At 37.0% G+C, this 17,493-nt stretch overlaps 1 non-coding gene and 1 pseudogene across 1 annotated transcript; both read right to left on the bottom strand.

Annotated features, from left to right (window-relative positions):
• Positions 1-4,905: 4,905 nt before the first annotated feature.
• On the bottom strand, positions 4,906-4,978 carry TRNAF-GAA (transfer RNA phenylalanine (anticodon GAA)). The gene has a single exon. It is a non-coding gene; the product is annotated as a tRNA-Phe (tRNA).
• Positions 4,979-6,844: 1,866 nt separating this feature from the next.
• Positions 6,845-10,385, bottom strand: LOC131250997 (geraniol 8-hydroxylase-like; annotated as a pseudogene).
• Positions 10,386-17,493: the final 7,108 nt, after the last annotated feature.

Genomic DNA, 17,493 nt, shown 5'->3' with positions numbered 1-17,493 from the left:
GGTTCTTGGGGCGCTGGTGAAAAAAATAAACTATAAAACAATGATGTCTAATATGATACTTTGGGCGCATGTGAAAAAATACATTCGCATTTACAAATTATTTAAAAATTGCATACGTGACATATAAGTAATTCAAATTAAACTATACGGTTAGGTATACAAGTTGTTACACATTAAGAGACTACATTGTGAAAATTTATTATTTATTTATTTCATCATAATAACAAGAATATATAGAAAGGGAGAGAAATTCATGAGAATGTGTATAGTTCAACTGGAGACCTTAACGAATATGCATCTTAATAGAAAATGAATTATTCTAATATAATAAGATCACTTTACTCTACTTTAACATCATTCCTTAAATTCAAGACCACTTTACTCTACTCTGACATCTGTTAGTAGGAGAGGTTGTTTATTAGGTGGCTGTAGTTTTGTTTTTGTTTTTTTTTTTTTTTCCCTTTTGCAAGTTAGTTGATATGATAGGTGAGGCCCGACATATTTGTGGTGCCCACCTGAAAGTGTGGATTGTACAGCCCCTGTTCATATTGTCAAATATAGGGGCAAGACCCGTCTTTTGGGGAAAAAAAAAAGAATATCTTAAATTTAAAAGATACAATAAATATTTATTTAAAAGTAAAAGAAAATAAAAATTCAACGGTAACGTCTCAATGAAATGAAGAGTAGCGTGGGATGTTTAAGTACTTTTAATGACTTTTGAGATGTGAACTATTTTCACTTTTAATGATAGGTGAACGATCTAGAGCTACTTATGATGGTAGGGATTTAAACCACACTTTTGATACAAATAGTGCACCTTCAGCCTTGAGTTACGGTCTATGACTCATACATTAAGTGTACATAAATTTACTCATCATACAGTTATTAAGAGGCATAATTACATGTATTTTAAATCATCACTACATTAACATTTATATACCCAACTATTTCCACTTCATTTATCAACACTTCATCCATAACATTCTCATTTATAAATTTATCAAAACTGGTTTAAGTTCACCCATTTGAGGCTTTATTCAATTAAAATAATCAATCATCGTCTAACAATGTTATAACTATAAGCATTTTTCAAATTTAATTAAATCAACAACAGTTAAAATGAATGAAAACTAAAACTCCTAGAATCAATCACATAATCAAGTCGGCCGTCTAATACAACAAGCTCGTCTTCTGCCAAATATGACCATTGGTCATAAGTTTCATCCATCAATCTCGCTTCAGTTTTTGACACTTGATTAGACTGTCTTGCATCGTCTGTATATGTATGGTTATTAATTCACAACATTAGCTGGCTAGGCTAGTGAGTGAACCCATCATGGTTCATATGTAGCATAATATAACAAAAATAGTATATATGCAGGATAAGAATAAATGTAGAAATGTTATGAGATGCATGTCAAGTGGGATGATTATCCACTTGCTTAGATTGGATATCCGTCAATCTGCAACCTATACCCTTCATACATCCATCGTATGAACGCATGGAAAATCTGTACCCGTCAAACATCCACTTAGGTAGGCATTTGTAATCTTACATCTAATTTGTGAGTAGGCTTCCACTATCGTGGGCATCTAGTAACGAATCTAACAGGCATAACCATTTAGGGAGATTCATGAGGAACCTAGACACAAGGTGTGCATGCAGTCATAATAGATGCATGTAATGTATGTTCAATGACTACGCATCAGCATATGTAGGTTAATAGATACATCTCTCTGAGAGAAAACAATAGATTTTAGAATATTAAGGATTTGCATGTTTGCTTTTTCAAATCATAAATCATATGGGAAAAATCATATTAGTATAAATAATGTAACATAGAAACCATATCAATCCAAACAATTGGAACCATCAATTCATCTATATTAATCACATAGATACGAGACACATTGGGATTCACTCACCTATTTATGGTAAGCCCGAATCCTTTGAATAATCGAACGCGTTGGAAACTATACTTCAAATCCATATCAAGACGATTTAACATACCACAATTCAATTATATTATTTCAACATGTGGAGTCTACCTTTGATCTAAGCAAAATGACCCAACATTAATTCTTAAATTTAAATTTTGGAAAACAACAAGGGTTGTCGATCAATGCAGTCGATCGATTAAGATAGCTCGAGGGTCCTCGATTGATCTTTCGATTGCTCCACCATGGATCGATAAATTCCAAATTTAGTTCTTTGAGTCTCTAGACACTTTTGACCTCCTTCGATCGATCGAATCGATTGAACCCTACTCGTCGATCGATTGAACTTGGTCGAATTAAATAAGTTTACTTGTTAGACAAAAATGTCGATTTCAGTCAATATGTTTGATCGATCGAAACCCCTTGAGGTTCTGCTCCATTGATCGAACTTGGGTTCCGATCAATCAAAATTGATTTTTGAATTAAGTTTTTTGGTCTCTGGACAAAAATCATCATCTTCGATCGAAGGCAAATGAGTTCCGTTTGTTACACAATCCGATTTCTGAAAATTCTAGCATTTGTATTCCATCTCTATTCCTTTTATAAACTCAATCAATAGAAGGGTTTGACCCAATACAACTACTAATTTTCTATCAACAAAAATTAGGAAAATAGAGGGTTGTTCAGATTCATAATATTCAGCCTTTGAAGTCAAATTAATTTTGCAACATTGTTTATTGTCGACAATACTTTCCGTTGATCACTGCGAGGAATTCATTTGTCAGATCAATTTAGGACTTAAGGCTCTAACACGATTTACCATAAGATCCATAAGTTCGAGTTTTCATAGACTAAGACAACTGGATTTCGCGCAACCGATCTCTCAAAATACAGGATCTCACTTGAAAATTTAATTCTTAACATTAAAACTTCTTCGTAGATCAAAACAATAGGCGTAGTGTCCATCCACCTTGTTCGTTGGTTAGATATATGGTTGTTTAATAGAGAAAGCAAAAAAATTACCTGGGCAAGTGATAGAAAATATACCTACAGATGCTTCTCTTAGTAATTCTCTCTGTCTTTGACTGCTCTTGTTTTAGCGTTTCACTGTGGAATTTCCTAGGATTTCTCCCTTTAAATTAAGAAAGAGCTCCAGATTTAGAAGATTCCACTAGGGTTTCTACGGGTTTGGGAAAAAAAAGTTAAAATCCCACCGTATTAGGAGTCAATCCCCTAACCTATCCTTCCACTGAAAGTACTCCTACCAACTAGTCTAATTACTTGGTTTTATTAATAAAAATAAAATTAATTTATTATTTTTTGTTGACTAATTCCTTAGTCAGGTCTAAAAATCAAGGTCATTTTATTCTACTCCATAAAAGAAAATTTTCATCATCAAAATTTACCTGATCTAGGCATATCAAATAATGAGGATATTTCTCTCGAATTTTTGTTTTTTACTCCCAGTATGCTTTGCCAACTCCATGGTATCACAATACTTTAACCAGTGGTACGGTCTTGGTTTGCAGAATGTGCTTCTTTCAATTTAGGACGTGAATCGTTTTCTCGATGTAAGTCGCATCTTCCTAAAAATTGAGGTCTTGCAAGTCGATGATGTGTGAGGCGTCTCTTTCGTATTTCCGCAGAATTGATATATGAAATACATTATGTACGCTAGCTAACTGAGGTGCCAAGGTGAGGCGATATGCCACAGCTCCAACTCACTCCAAGATCTCTAAAGGTATTATAAATTGAGGAACTAATTTCCCCTTAGTTCCAAAATACATCAATCCCTTCATTGGTGAGACATTCATAAATACACGATCGATCTTTAATTATGAATTTCAAGTCACACCTTCTATTATTTGTATAGCTCTTCTGCCTACTCTAGGCTGCTAACAATCGTTTCCTGATCCCGACGATAGACCCTCCCTTTGTTTTTTTGGTCTGAGGGGTCCGAAATATTGTGCAAAATATTTTATCAATGAAAGACTTTTGATTTAAAAAAAAATAAAAATCGTGTCCTGATAACCTCTAATTTTTCCTTGACTTCTTGAACGATATTGAATCCAACTAAACCCTTCTCTCCTACTTCAGTATAATAATTTGGCGCACGACACGGGCACCCATAGAGTTCTTCATAAGGGGCCATTTCGATACTAGCCTGATAGTTGTTGTTATACACGATCTCTGTAAAATAGGGATTATCGTCCCAACTTTCCTTAAAATCCAAGGAACATGCATGTGAGAGATCTTTAGGTATCTGATTCACATGTTCATTCTATCCATTAGACTAATGATGATATGCTATAATGTAGTCCAAAATAGTGCCCATGGCTTTGTGTAAACTTGTATAAAAACGTGATGTGAAACGCAGGTTATGATCTAATACGATAGAACTTAGTATTCTATGTAATCATATAACTTGATATAAAGCTTGGCAAGTACACCGATAGAGAAGTTAATACAGTTGAGAATAAAATGCGCTAACTTGGTTAGCTGATCAATGATTACCAAAACCAAATCATACTTCTCCGTGAGTCAATGAGAATAAAATGTGGACCAACCTTATCTTTATGGGACGAAACAAGTTTACAAATCTAAAACCGCTTTGAATTCAAATTACAAAAGGGACAACCAAACAACTAATTAATGTTCTTTTATTTCAAAACAAATGAATTAATGGGGACAACCAAACAACTAATGTTCTTTTAATTCAAAACAAATGAATTAATGGGTTATCTTTTAAGCATTATAACATATTTTTTTGAAGAAAACAAAATTCAAAATGTGGACCAACCTTATCATAGTGGGACGAAACAAGTTATAAATAAATTACTAACCAAACAAGTAATAAATTTAAAGCTGCTTTAAATTCAAATCACGTTTTAATTAAAAAAATAATAATTAGTGGCTCTCTTTTAAGTATTATAAGATAATTTTTTAAAGGAAAAAAGAAATTCAAAATGCGGTGAGCGTGGATCGAACACGCAACCTTCAGATCTTCAGTCCGACGCTCTCCCAACTGAGCTATCCCCGCTCAATGCATTCAGTAATAGAAATTTCCCATTTTCTTCACAAAATTGGAAGTTCCATTCATTTCATATGCTGATTTGACAATAAAGCATTCTCTCATTACTTATTTTGATTAAATTGGAAAAAAATCTATGGTCTGTATTTAAATTTCAATATCTCACAACAAATGTTATCAGATTCTGATGCTACGCATATGTTGTTTTGATTTGATGGATTTCAGCTGCCCCGGATGCAAATTTCAGAACCAGTTTCTAGATATTATGGCCTCAAGCCTGGAGAAGTTGTGAAAATCATGCAACCCAGCGAGACGGCGGGCTGATATGTCACCTACCGTTTAGTTGTCTGAGTCATACAAGATTTCATTTTTGTAGAGCTTAGTGTTTTAGACCTGGAGTTTTTTGAGTAGTCCATATTTGATTTATTTGTTGCGGAATGCCATGCCCTGTGGCACAACTAGGCAAAACCTCAGCTGGACTTTCTTTCTTCTTCTTCTTCTTCTTCTTCTTTTTATATATATATATATAAAGAAAAAAAAGAAAAGAAACTATACATGAATTCATTCAATTTCTGTTGAGAAATAGGAGAAGAAATAGCATCACATCTGATTGCTATTTCCTCCTCCAATTCCCCATGAAATGCAAACCACACACACAAAGCAAATTCCCCTCAACCCTGCTTCAATTCCCCATAATACCCAAATCCCGGTTTCCCGCCGCCGGAAAACTGCCAAAGATCACAAACTACTCAAATATCTCAGTGACTCAGATACTGAAATCCGGTCTCCGAAAACCCCCTAATACCCAAAAACACCCCCTCAAAAGATACAATAGAGAGAACATAAATTAATTGCAATTCATGAAACTACATCCACCATTGCATTTCTAACAACTCCATCTCTAACCCAAACACTCCATTTGAAGCAAAAACCAAAACCACCAAGATTTCAATGAAATTCAGAAGACCCAAATCCTAGATTGATGAAATAACAACCACCTTCCTTTTTTCAAACCATCTTCCCTCCAAGAACTGTCCTTTTGAAAATTCAAAAATAGTGATGTAAGAACAAGTCCTGTTGAGGCGATGCTGGTCCAATTTCTTCCTCCAAACATCTCAACCCATCACCAACCTCAGCTGGACTTGTGGTCATTGGTCAGCCATGAAGGCGCAGGGGCATTTTGGAAATTTTGGAAATGGACCCCACATTAGCACTTGACCTATCATCACGCGTGCCGGTGACGGTGATGTTTCCCTGGTCATACTGGTTGGCTTAGCATTCTATATATATTTTTCTTTAATCTTGATCAAGGTGTGCTGTAACGGCTGTTATGCGGGTTTAATGGTGGTTATGTAACAGTAACAGTGACAACCGTTACATGTTACAGGTTGTAACGGCTATTACAGAAAAAAAAATGGTCCATAATGGACCTATACAGGGTTTTTTCAGTTTTTTTTTTTTTTTTTTCAAAGAAAAAAAAAGAGACCATAATGGCCATTATGGGCTGTATCGTAACTGTAATGGTGGTGGCCATTGTTCTTACGAAAATACTGTAATCCTGATTGGGTAAAATTCCTTGTATCTAGCATAGATGGTGACATTCGTTTTGAAGAAGCTACCCCTTGGCAGCATAGGTCACGGGTGCAATATGAAGCCTTCTGGGAAGGTGGGTCTTGTGTTTGCAGATGATCTGGTCCTGGAACCAGGTTGTCACTCCTTGTCAGGGCTGACCATCAATCTTAACCACTCACCATGTGCTTAACACACCTGATTAGCCTACCCCTCTTAGAAAATCACTTTAGCTGGATGATCTTAATCTTCTCATGTGAATTAAATTAATCAATTCTACATTAAATTGGATGGATTGTCAAACCATGCAAAACATTTTCCCCCCATACCATACTTGAGAATACAACCTAAATCAATGGTGCAAACAGAAAGGAGAATAGTCCATGAAATAGATACATTGTGGTTTTTACACCATGGGGCATTCATGATATGATCCTAATGTTTTTGTCTAAATTCCGTGACCTATACAACACATCTATGGTGACATTTGAAAACAAACCATTAGCTACTCTTCAAGGTGACCCAGAAATATATATATCAACGTTTGTTAGCCATCAAGCATAGGCACAACACGAAGTGGGTTCGCCAATTCAAGAGTCATGCTAATCTTATCAGTCATGTTAGTATCTTGCGGCGTCATCCCATCAGGAAGCTTCCAAGAGAAAGAATGTAAAAGAGAGGCCAACATTACGTGAAGCATCCTAAATGCAAGTGGTAAGCCTGGACAAATCCTCCGGCCGATCCAAACGGTATGAGCTCAAAATCATGACCTTTGAAGTCAATGTCACTTTCCAAGAACCTCTCAGGCCGAAAATCACATGGATTAGCCCATATTTTGGGATCTCTCCCTATGGCCCATACATTAATCTTGACCGTAGTGTTCTTGGGCATGGTGAAACAGCTGATCACTATATCCTCTATAGTATCACGAAAGAAGAATGGAGCTGGTGGATGCAAGCGCAGGGTTTCCTTCACGACTGCTTTTATATATATGGAAGACTGGCAATGTCTGAGTCTTGTACTTGTCTAGAGCCAATGGTCTCCCTGAGTTCCGCTCGAGCCTTTGCCATTGAATCTGGATTTCGAAGTAACTCTGCCAATGCCCATTCGATGGTGGCTGCGCTTGAATGAGTTCCAGCAATGAACATATCCTGGAAATTGAAATTGCTCAAGTTTAAAAAGTGTAAAATCAAGAATTAATTATGGGCCTTGTATGCGTACGTCTAACATCCAAATGGTCTAACAGATGCACCAATGGAAGATTATCAGACCAGTTGAAGACGAATCCATATACTTGTTGCAATGTGATTGTTCCACGTTATTATGGGCATGCATTGACTGCATTAAATGTAGAAATTGATGATGTGGCTCAATCACATTGCAAGAAACATGATATTTCTGCTTGTCACAAGCAGAGGATCCCGACCAAGTGAAAATATGTCAGTTGCATATGCATTTTATGCATTTACCACATGGGTATTACAATTCTCCACTTTGCCTTTTAATGCAAAAAGAAAACAAAAAAAAAAAAAAATTGAGGAATTTTGGGAATTTCTCTTGAAAGTATCTCTAGAGAATTTCTAATTGTCTAGGTATTATTTGGAAGATTACAAATTATTGTGAAATTGCTGTAAAAAATCGCTATAAAATAAATAAATAAAGCAAATAAAATTTATAAACCAACAGAGAACGTGAGCAACATCCTATTACCTCCTAACATGAATGGTGTCTTGGTACATACGGTTTTTGTACCAGTGGCCAGCACTGTAGCTTTTTTTTTTTGGAATCAAAAGAAGAGAAGTGGGCCATGATTCAGGTGGGCCATACAAATGGAAACCATTTTAAAGGCGAGCATTATCTTGTACTCTTTTTAATCGTCTGGTCCACTATAATCACAAATTGATAGGAGATTTAGTCATTGGACTTAAAATGGCTGGGGTAACAACGTGGTGGTGGAGTGGATTTTATATACAAGCTCTGCTTCGAATTTTGATGGCAAGCTAAAATTACGTCCCATTGCAATCCCTATACAGTTGCAATCCTGAGTGGCTGCAACAAACTGGCCTGTGGTCTGTGGGGCGCCCCACCATGATATATGTGTTTTATCCACCCATCCATCCATTTTGGATCATTATTTTAAGGCATGGCTCAAGAGGCAGATTCAAATCTCAGGTGAAGCTAATCAAATGGAGTATTGGTGATTGAATTTTTCAAGAGCTTTCTGTGGCACCAAGAAATTTTCAATGATAGCATCAATTCCTACTGCAATTTTGTGGTCCACCTTAGCTTTGAATCTGTATTGTTTTTGGGTTAGTATCCTAAATTTATCTGAAAAAAATGGAAGGACGGTGTGGATTTAAGAAATACATCATCGTCAGGCCCACGTGAATTTCCTTTGCTTGCTGTGCGTTGCAGGGGAGTGGATTAATGGGTGAGATCCGGCCTCACCTAAGACTGAGCCCCCTTACCGTGGGGCCCACCTTGATTTGTGTATTCTGTATCCACTCCATCCATCCGTTTTTTCAGATCATTTTAGAATATAAGAAGATCCAATTATCAGGATGACCACAATCTAAGAAGATCCAATTATACCAAAATATAAGAAGATCCAATTATCAGGTTGATCCAATTAAAGGCATTAAAAACTTCTTTAGGGCTCACATTAATGTTTCCCTAGTTTTTACGAAACCACTAAAGAATTTGATTGAAAAATATGATTTCATTTCCGAAATTAGAAGCATTTTGGATTAGGGTGAGTTTTGTTGCACCAAATACATTGAAATTTCTGTATCTAATTAATCATGAAATATCCTGAAAAACGCACTTAGTTAAAATTTACTAAAATGAACTCTAAACTACTGTAAGTTGCAAAAAAATATGTAAGAAACAAGATGAGATGTTACCCCGAGTACGCCCTGTACATCATCACGGCCAATTTCCAACCCATTCTGTTCTGTTTCATCGAGAAGCACATCAAGGAAATCATTTCTTCTAGTGTGGTCCGATAGCATTGATCTATACAGCATTCGTTCATCAATCATTCTATCAAAAATTTCAAAGAGCTTTCCAAGATGAGCCGTCATCCGCCGCCTTATGCCTTGTGGATCAATAACCCTTAGTATTGGGAAATAGTCGACGAGATTTGGCCTTCCAGATTCTTTCATAACTCCTGTCACTATATCCTTGAAACCTTTTGCTGATTTAGAGTTGGGGTGCACCAGATTCACGGAAAATATGGTGTCCGATAACAAATTGATGATAGAAACGAAAATGACTTCCCGGATAACCACAGGTTGTTCTGTTCGACAATGGTCATGCAGGTGGGCAAGGAGATCTTACACTTTCTTGATTCGAAGGGTTTTACTACCTTCGAGTCTTGCAGCCCTAAACATTTGTGTGGTACATATCTTTCGTAGCTTTCGCCAACGTTCAGTTGGCTGAGACCATACAATCGATGAGTCGTTGAAGTTAAGTGCATGAAGGGCGTCTACGGCGTTTCAAGCGGTGCAAGCTTGGTCGTTCTTTTGGAGGATTTCTTTTGCCACGTTTGCCGATGAGACGATGATGGTGGTTTTGCAGCCTAGCCTTAGAGTCATTAGTGGGCCATATGTCTTGGCGAGCTCAGTGAGTGACTCGTTGGGTTTGTCGCCGAGCTTGAAGAGGCTTCCTACAATGGGAAGTGGGATGGGCCCTGGTGGGAGCTTGTCATTACAAGATGCTCTCCTTCTTGCAAGTAAGAGAACGTGAATGCATGCCAACACTATCAAAGTCCATGGGAGTATTGTGGAGTAATCCATTGCTCTCTCTCTCTCTCTCTCTCTCTCTATCTTATCGTCTCTAGTAGAGAATACATGGATATGGTCCATAGAAAAGGGGAGTTATATGATAGTCAGGCAGTGCATGATGCTTGATACAAAGGCATTCAGAAACTATACACGTGGCATACATTAATCTAAGTTAAACCGGCTAATTGTAGAACCCATTGTCACCGAGCGACAGTCCCAAAATTAGATTGATTGAATGAAATAAAGTCAAAGGATATTATAAATTTTAGACTGTCCAATAAATGTCCACTTATCGCTTAATCAGATTATTAAATATGTGATGCATATAAATTAGGTCCCGTAATTCGGACAGTTTATTAAAAACTACTAATATGCCATGGATACATTTGTAACTAATTTTAAGTGCCTGTGTATCATCCATCACACTCGCTGGCAGAGTATTAAAGTTTTCCCCGAGGAAAGAAAAGGAAGATTACTCCTTGGATGGGGGCAATCCTGTGAGCTAATTTACACAATTGGTTGCTCGACATAAGTCATATATTTCTGAAACTCGAGGTCTTGCAAGTCGATGATGTGTGAGGCATTTCTTCCGTATTTTTGCAACATTAATACATAGAATACATTATATACGCTAACTGACTTAGGTGCCAATGTAAGATGTACAAGACACTATTGCTCCAACTCACACCATGATCTCAAAAGGTACTATAAATTGAGGAGCTGATTTTCCTTTAGTTCTCAAATATATCAATCCCTTCATTGGTGAGCCGTTCAGAACTACATAATCTTTAATTATGAATTTCAAGTCATGCATTCTATTATTTGCATAACTCTGTTACCTACTCTAGGCCACTAACCATCGTTTCATGATAATCTCTCTCTCTCTCTCTCTCTCTCTCTCTCTCTCTCTCTCTCTCTCTTGTGGCGTCTTGAACGATATGGAGTCCAACTAAACCCTTCTCTCCTACTTTAGTCCAATAATTCGGCGCACGATACGGGCGTCGATAGAATGCTTCATAAGGGGCCATTCCGAAGCTTGCTTGATATAGTTGTCGTTATACGCAATCTCTGCAAAATGGAGATTGTCATCCCAACTTTTCTTAAAATCCAAGGAACATGCATGTAAGATATCTTTAAGTATCTCATTCACATGTTTAGTCTATCCATTAGACCGAGGATGATATGCTATACTGTAGTCCAAAATAGTGCCCATGACTTCCTATAAACTTGTATAAAAACGTGATATGAAACGTGGGTCATGATCTAATACGATAGAACTCAGTACTCCGTGCAATCATACAACTTGATATAAAGCTTGGAAAGTACATCTATAGTGTAGTTAATACAAATGAGAATAAAATGCGCTTACTTTGTAAGCTGATCAATGGTTACCAAAACCAAATCATGCTTCTTTTGAGTCAACGGGAGCCCAACTATGAAATCTATCGAAATGTAGTCCCATTTTCATTCCAGTACTATTAAAGGCTGTAAAAGACCAGAGGGATTTTGATGATCAGCCTTTACCTGTTGATAGGTAAAACATTGTGATACATACCTGATTATCTCATTCCTCTCGTCCAGCAAAATGATCGTTTCAAGTTCTAATACATCTTAGTTCCACCTGGATGAATTGTAAACTTAGATCGGTATGCTTTATTTAGGATTTCTTCTCTTAGTTTTGAAATATATGGCACACACAGACGGTCTTGATTACGGATACCCTTATCCTCCCAAACCTTATATTCAGATTCATCTTTATCATGCTGTTTGATCATCATCTTTGTTAACCATTTGTTGTTCTCTTCAACTTTTAAGATTATTTCCTTTAAGGTTTGCTTAATCATTATATTACCAAGAAGGATATGCCATTCTTGAAATTATAGCTTTACTTCAAATTCTTACATAAAATCTAACATCTCACATTATCTAATCATTAGCTTGACTATACCTTGTTACTTATATTGCTTCTTGTTGATCGATTCAAAAGGATGACAACCTCAAGTGCAGGACTATGATGGAGTTTTAACTCAGCGAGACTGAAATCGAATCCACAAGGACTTGTATTTGTGCATTTAAAAAAAAAAAAACTTTAGAACTAGAATTAAAATAAAACTAATTAACTATAAAATTTGAATTAGATGAAGTAATGATTGAAAGGTAAATAATATAATGAGAAAATCAATAGGAGAAAGCACTAGAGTGCCAAGGATTCACTTATAGCCATTCTCAATGCCTAATTCATTTGATTCAATTAGAAAACTCAACTGGAATCAAAATCCCATCCTCTTCGGCTAGATAATAGAGAAGTTAATTCATCATTCATAAAATAAAATAGATCCTGAACTTCAATTGATTCAGTTTCAACATAAAGTATCATGATATTAATCACATGGAATTCAATGTATCTATCGTGCTCGTAGTTTATGATAGATCAATGAATTTTACAAAAGCAATCCCTTACAAAAGAGATAAATAATCAACCGTATCCTTCCTAAGCATCCAAAATGCTTGGAGTCGACATTGGATCAAAGTAAACTAAAACTTAAGCTTTATTCCAACCAATATCAATGAATTGTTCAACATTTAAATCAAATAACTTGAATTAAAGTAAACTAGAATATTTAAAAAATTATTGCAAGCTTCACCACTTAGCCTTGGCTAAGAGATTTAGCCAACCAATCTCACAGTTCTAACAAAAATATGAAAAATAACTTAGAATCGAAAGATTAGAAAAGAAGGACGGCTTTGCGAAAGCTCCGTAACTCCCTACTTTCTCTCCCAACCTCTAATTTGTTTCTAAACAAACTTGAAACATCCTTAAAATAGAAAAAATCTGCATCAACTTAGAACATACTTTAATATCTATACTTTTATTACTCATCAGTCAGACCGACATTAAGCTTCAATTGTAGCCTCACTTCAATCACACCAATGCGCCCTCTAGTTATAGCCAAATTATTTCAAAATATGTTTAAAGTCTATATTGCCCTTAGGTCGGAGTGAACCCTCCTTCGGTCGTATCGAATTATATTCGGTTGCAACTGAATTATAATTATGTTTAAAAATCATAGTTTCTCGTTATACTGTTCTTTGCACATTCGGTCGGACCGAACCAACCTTAGGTGGGACCGAACTGTTTGTTATTTTTAATAATAGACTCTGATTTTTCAATCTTTTCTCTCTCATTTGTATTTAGATTTCTTAGATCTTTAGCACTTGAATTCTTCAATGTTGACCTTCATAGATCCAATCCTTATTCACTCGGTCATTTTTCAAATATTAAATCATCATTAATCATCATTTTTATCTTAGCTCTCCAAATCACCTTGTATAGCAAAACTTACACAATTAGATCAATTAAACACACCTATGCTTATGAAACAAATGGAAAACAAGGAGGAAATATGTAATATTTCACACTCAACACACCTCCAACCATCATTTTGCTAGTCCCAAGCAAAATATGCGAAAAACTAACTCCAAATCTCAAACTTCAAACCTTTCTCATAAAAACGACATTGTGTAATCTAAGGCATATATGAATAGAATTCAGAGATACAAGGTCAAAATATCATCAATCTATAACCTAATATGATTAGTTAACCATTAATCTTATTTTTCATCAATCAATTGATATATAGAATACATTCAACATCAAGTTCATAGTGTGCTCTGTGAATTCTAATATCAAGTTCCCGTAAATATATAATATATATTAATAATTTTTTGTACTGACCAATGACTGGGCTGCCATGGACAACGGGGAGGTCGGCCGAGTTTAATTTTTCAATATATGTAATGTGATCGTGCTAAGTGATTTAATTGAATTAGCTTGGTTCGTGTCAAGCTCTACTTGAGAGTGGATTAAGTGAGACACATAATCCCGCAATATCACCCAAGACGGTTTGACCCTTACCGTAGGGCCCATAATGTCTGTATTATATATCCATGCCATCCATCCATTTTTTAGATCATTATAGGGAATTATCGAAAAAAAAGAAGAAGCATATCCAATAATCTGGTGGCCATACCATAGTAAATAGTGGTGATTGAACACTATCATTAAAAACTACTTAGGGCACACCTTGATATTTTCTTAGTGTTTATTTGCCATCCATATGTTGATAAGGTCAAATAAGCCTGGATGAAGGGAAAAAAACAAATATCAGATTGATTCAAAACTTTTGTGACCCATTAATGGTCAATCATCACTGTTTCCTATGGTATAGTCCACTTGATAATTGGATCTGCTTCAATGTTTAGATAATGAAATAAGTGATCTGGAAAATCGGATGGACCGCGTGGATACAGAATACATACATCAAGGTGGTTACCACGGTAAGGGCTGCACCTTCTTGTGTGAGTCTGGGATCTCTTCGGACTGGCAAAGGTTTGAAACTTGCCCTTCACACTTTGATTTTGTCTTATAAAAAGCATTCACTTAGTGACTTTGTTCAAGTTGATTGAGTTGACATTCACCGCCCAAGTTACAACCCTGGTAGAGGTGTTGCTGGGCCCCCTATTTTGTACGTGAGACGTTCTTATTAGAGACAAGGCTGAAAAATCAGCACTCTCCACAACTTTTGTGCGCGACCAAAACAATGGAAATGAGGATGTATATATGGAAACATTTCAAATGACAAGGGCCTTAATATAGATTTTATATAACATCTAACTCATTAAGCAAGACAAGGGATAAATAAATAAATAGCTAGATTAAAAAGTTGAATGAATTGTAAGTTGAATATATAACAGGGATGGATGAAGGGGAAGTTAGGTTTGGCGAATTATTTATAATTATAAGAACAAAACCATCATTTACAAATGTCATTTTATTAACCCTGCTATATATAATATTATATGTCCAATATATATATATATATATATATATATATATATATATATATATATATATATATATATATATATATATATATATATATATAGGATTTGAAAGTACAGTTGTGTGAGTATAGACAACATTTTTCGGGACGGCCTGCCAAGATAAGGAAGCAAGCCCACCTATCGTAAAGGAAAAGAAAATAGAAAAAAAAATGGGAGGCTTAGCATTCTTGCAGCGAGCCAAGGCTCACTCTATTGCGGAACAGAAGGCTACGAATGGCTAATGGGAGCTCTCCCAGCGACATAGATTGCCTATTACCTTGTCTAGCACTCCCCACCCTAGCGAGCCCATCCGCCACCATGTTCACCTCTGTGGGAATCTGAACAAGGCAGACCACCATTCTTCTATTGAGAACCTCGATTCTAGCCACCTAATACCACATTGACAAGTGCAGCATGTTTGTTTGGAGAGGGAAGCAATGACAAACTTAAAATTGCTTTCAACCACCACTTGACCAATTCCCCTGACTGCACACCGAGAGAGGCCATCCTGGATCGCCCTAATTTCGGCCCTTGAGTTGGACTCGAAACTGCAACCAGTTGAGAAGGCAAAAAGGAAAGCTCCTGAGCCATCTCTAGCAACACCTCGCCCCGAAGGACCTAGATTTCCCATCGTTGACTCATCAACATTAATCTTCATCCATCCATGGAGAGGCTTTTTTTCTAGTTGACTACCTGAAAATTTGGAAGTTTGGGCTGGTGGCTGACGATCCCTGGGCTCCACCGAGTTATTGCGATGGATCGATTTGGAGCCTTTGGAAGTGGCAAAATGGGCTCGAATAGGCTGATCCAATGTATCGAACTTCTTACCTTTTCAAGATGATTGGAAGATGGGGAACGTAAGCTTTTTTTAAGTTTGAGCTAGGATGAAGTGCGAAAGAGTCGCTTTCTTTAAGATAGTTCATGCCCCTTGATATGTTACAACTGATTCAACAAGTTTTTCAGCCTGCTGTCTCCAAAATACGATGTCGAACATATGGATTGCTCTAGCAGGCACAAACTAAAATCTCAACACTCAAGATGAGGACACTTAAGGAAAAAAATTCATATCCTCTGCATGCTGGTCTATATTCACCACCTTCGGCTGATGACTTTGATCGATCAAGACCGCTAGACGAATCCCTTGATTGATTGAGACTAGTTATCGATCAGTCGAGCCAATTTTTTAATTTGAACTTTTCGTTGCTTTTCATACATGATGTGATTTCAAAATCTGAACGGTCCATGTGCTACAACACCCCATGAAACGCCCGACTAAGGCCTAACTTTTACTTTGATCCAAAACTTTGGTGGGCCATGAAAAAAGAAAACAGTTTCCTCCCTTGATTTGCATCTCTTTTTTATGACCCACTAGAGTTTTAGATCAGGGTGAAAATTAGTCACTTAGGGTTTCATGTGATTTCGCATCACACAGACCCCACACACACACACACATAATAGGCAGTTTTAGGAATAATAGAAAGAAAGATATTTACTTGGCATATAACAAAGGGGAAAGGTGGTATAAGTCATAACTCCAGTTAGACCTGGGGAGAACGGATGGGGGCAACTTCTCAAACCATGTCTCTTTACTGTGGAAGAAAATCAAAAAATTCATGCCGCTTCTGCCGGAGAACGTACAATGGGAAGTGGGCAATGGAGACATTAACATGTGGAAGACCAACTGGATAGGGCTGGGCTCCCTACATTAGCTAGCCGTCAGCCCAACCCCTGAGGCCCTCTAATCCCTGAAGGTAAGCGATATATTGGACCTGTTGGATCGCTACCACCATCCTCTGTTCTCAACCTTCTTCGCCTAGAAGTTACCTGCTTCATCTTCCATAGCGGGTTTGCCACGTCGGAGGATAAGCATGTTTGCTTCTGGCCGCATGATCCGTCCGGCCTTTTTACTATCAAATCGGCCTGGAATCTTAGTAGTGATAGGCTCCGGACCATGCGGTGGTCAAAATGGATCTGGCAGAAATCGCTCCCGCCTAAAATTTCCATTTTTCTGTGGAAATTGCTGCATGGTACGATCCTAGTGGACGTCAGGATTCAAGCTAAAGGAGTCCGGCTAGCATCCTGCTGCAATTGCTGCGAAGAGAATCCATCTGATCGTCCCTCCACATAGTACCTCTCGCATCTATTCCTTTATGGGTAGCAGGCCTCTTATATCTAGCGACACTTCAACTCCTTATTACATCCCCTGTCTCCAGCATCAATCTATTGAAGAGAGGCTTATCCAATGGCGGCGAGCTTCAGCCCCTGGTATCGCTCCCTCTCACATCT

The sequence above is a fragment of the Magnolia sinica genome, chromosome 7 (genome assembly GCF_029962835.1).
Source record: "Magnolia sinica isolate HGM2019 chromosome 7, MsV1, whole genome shotgun sequence".
In the NCBI taxonomy this organism is placed as follows: Eukaryota; Viridiplantae; Streptophyta; class Magnoliopsida; order Magnoliales; family Magnoliaceae; genus Magnolia; species Magnolia sinica.
This window is presented reverse-complemented; position numbering and strand designations above follow the sequence as displayed.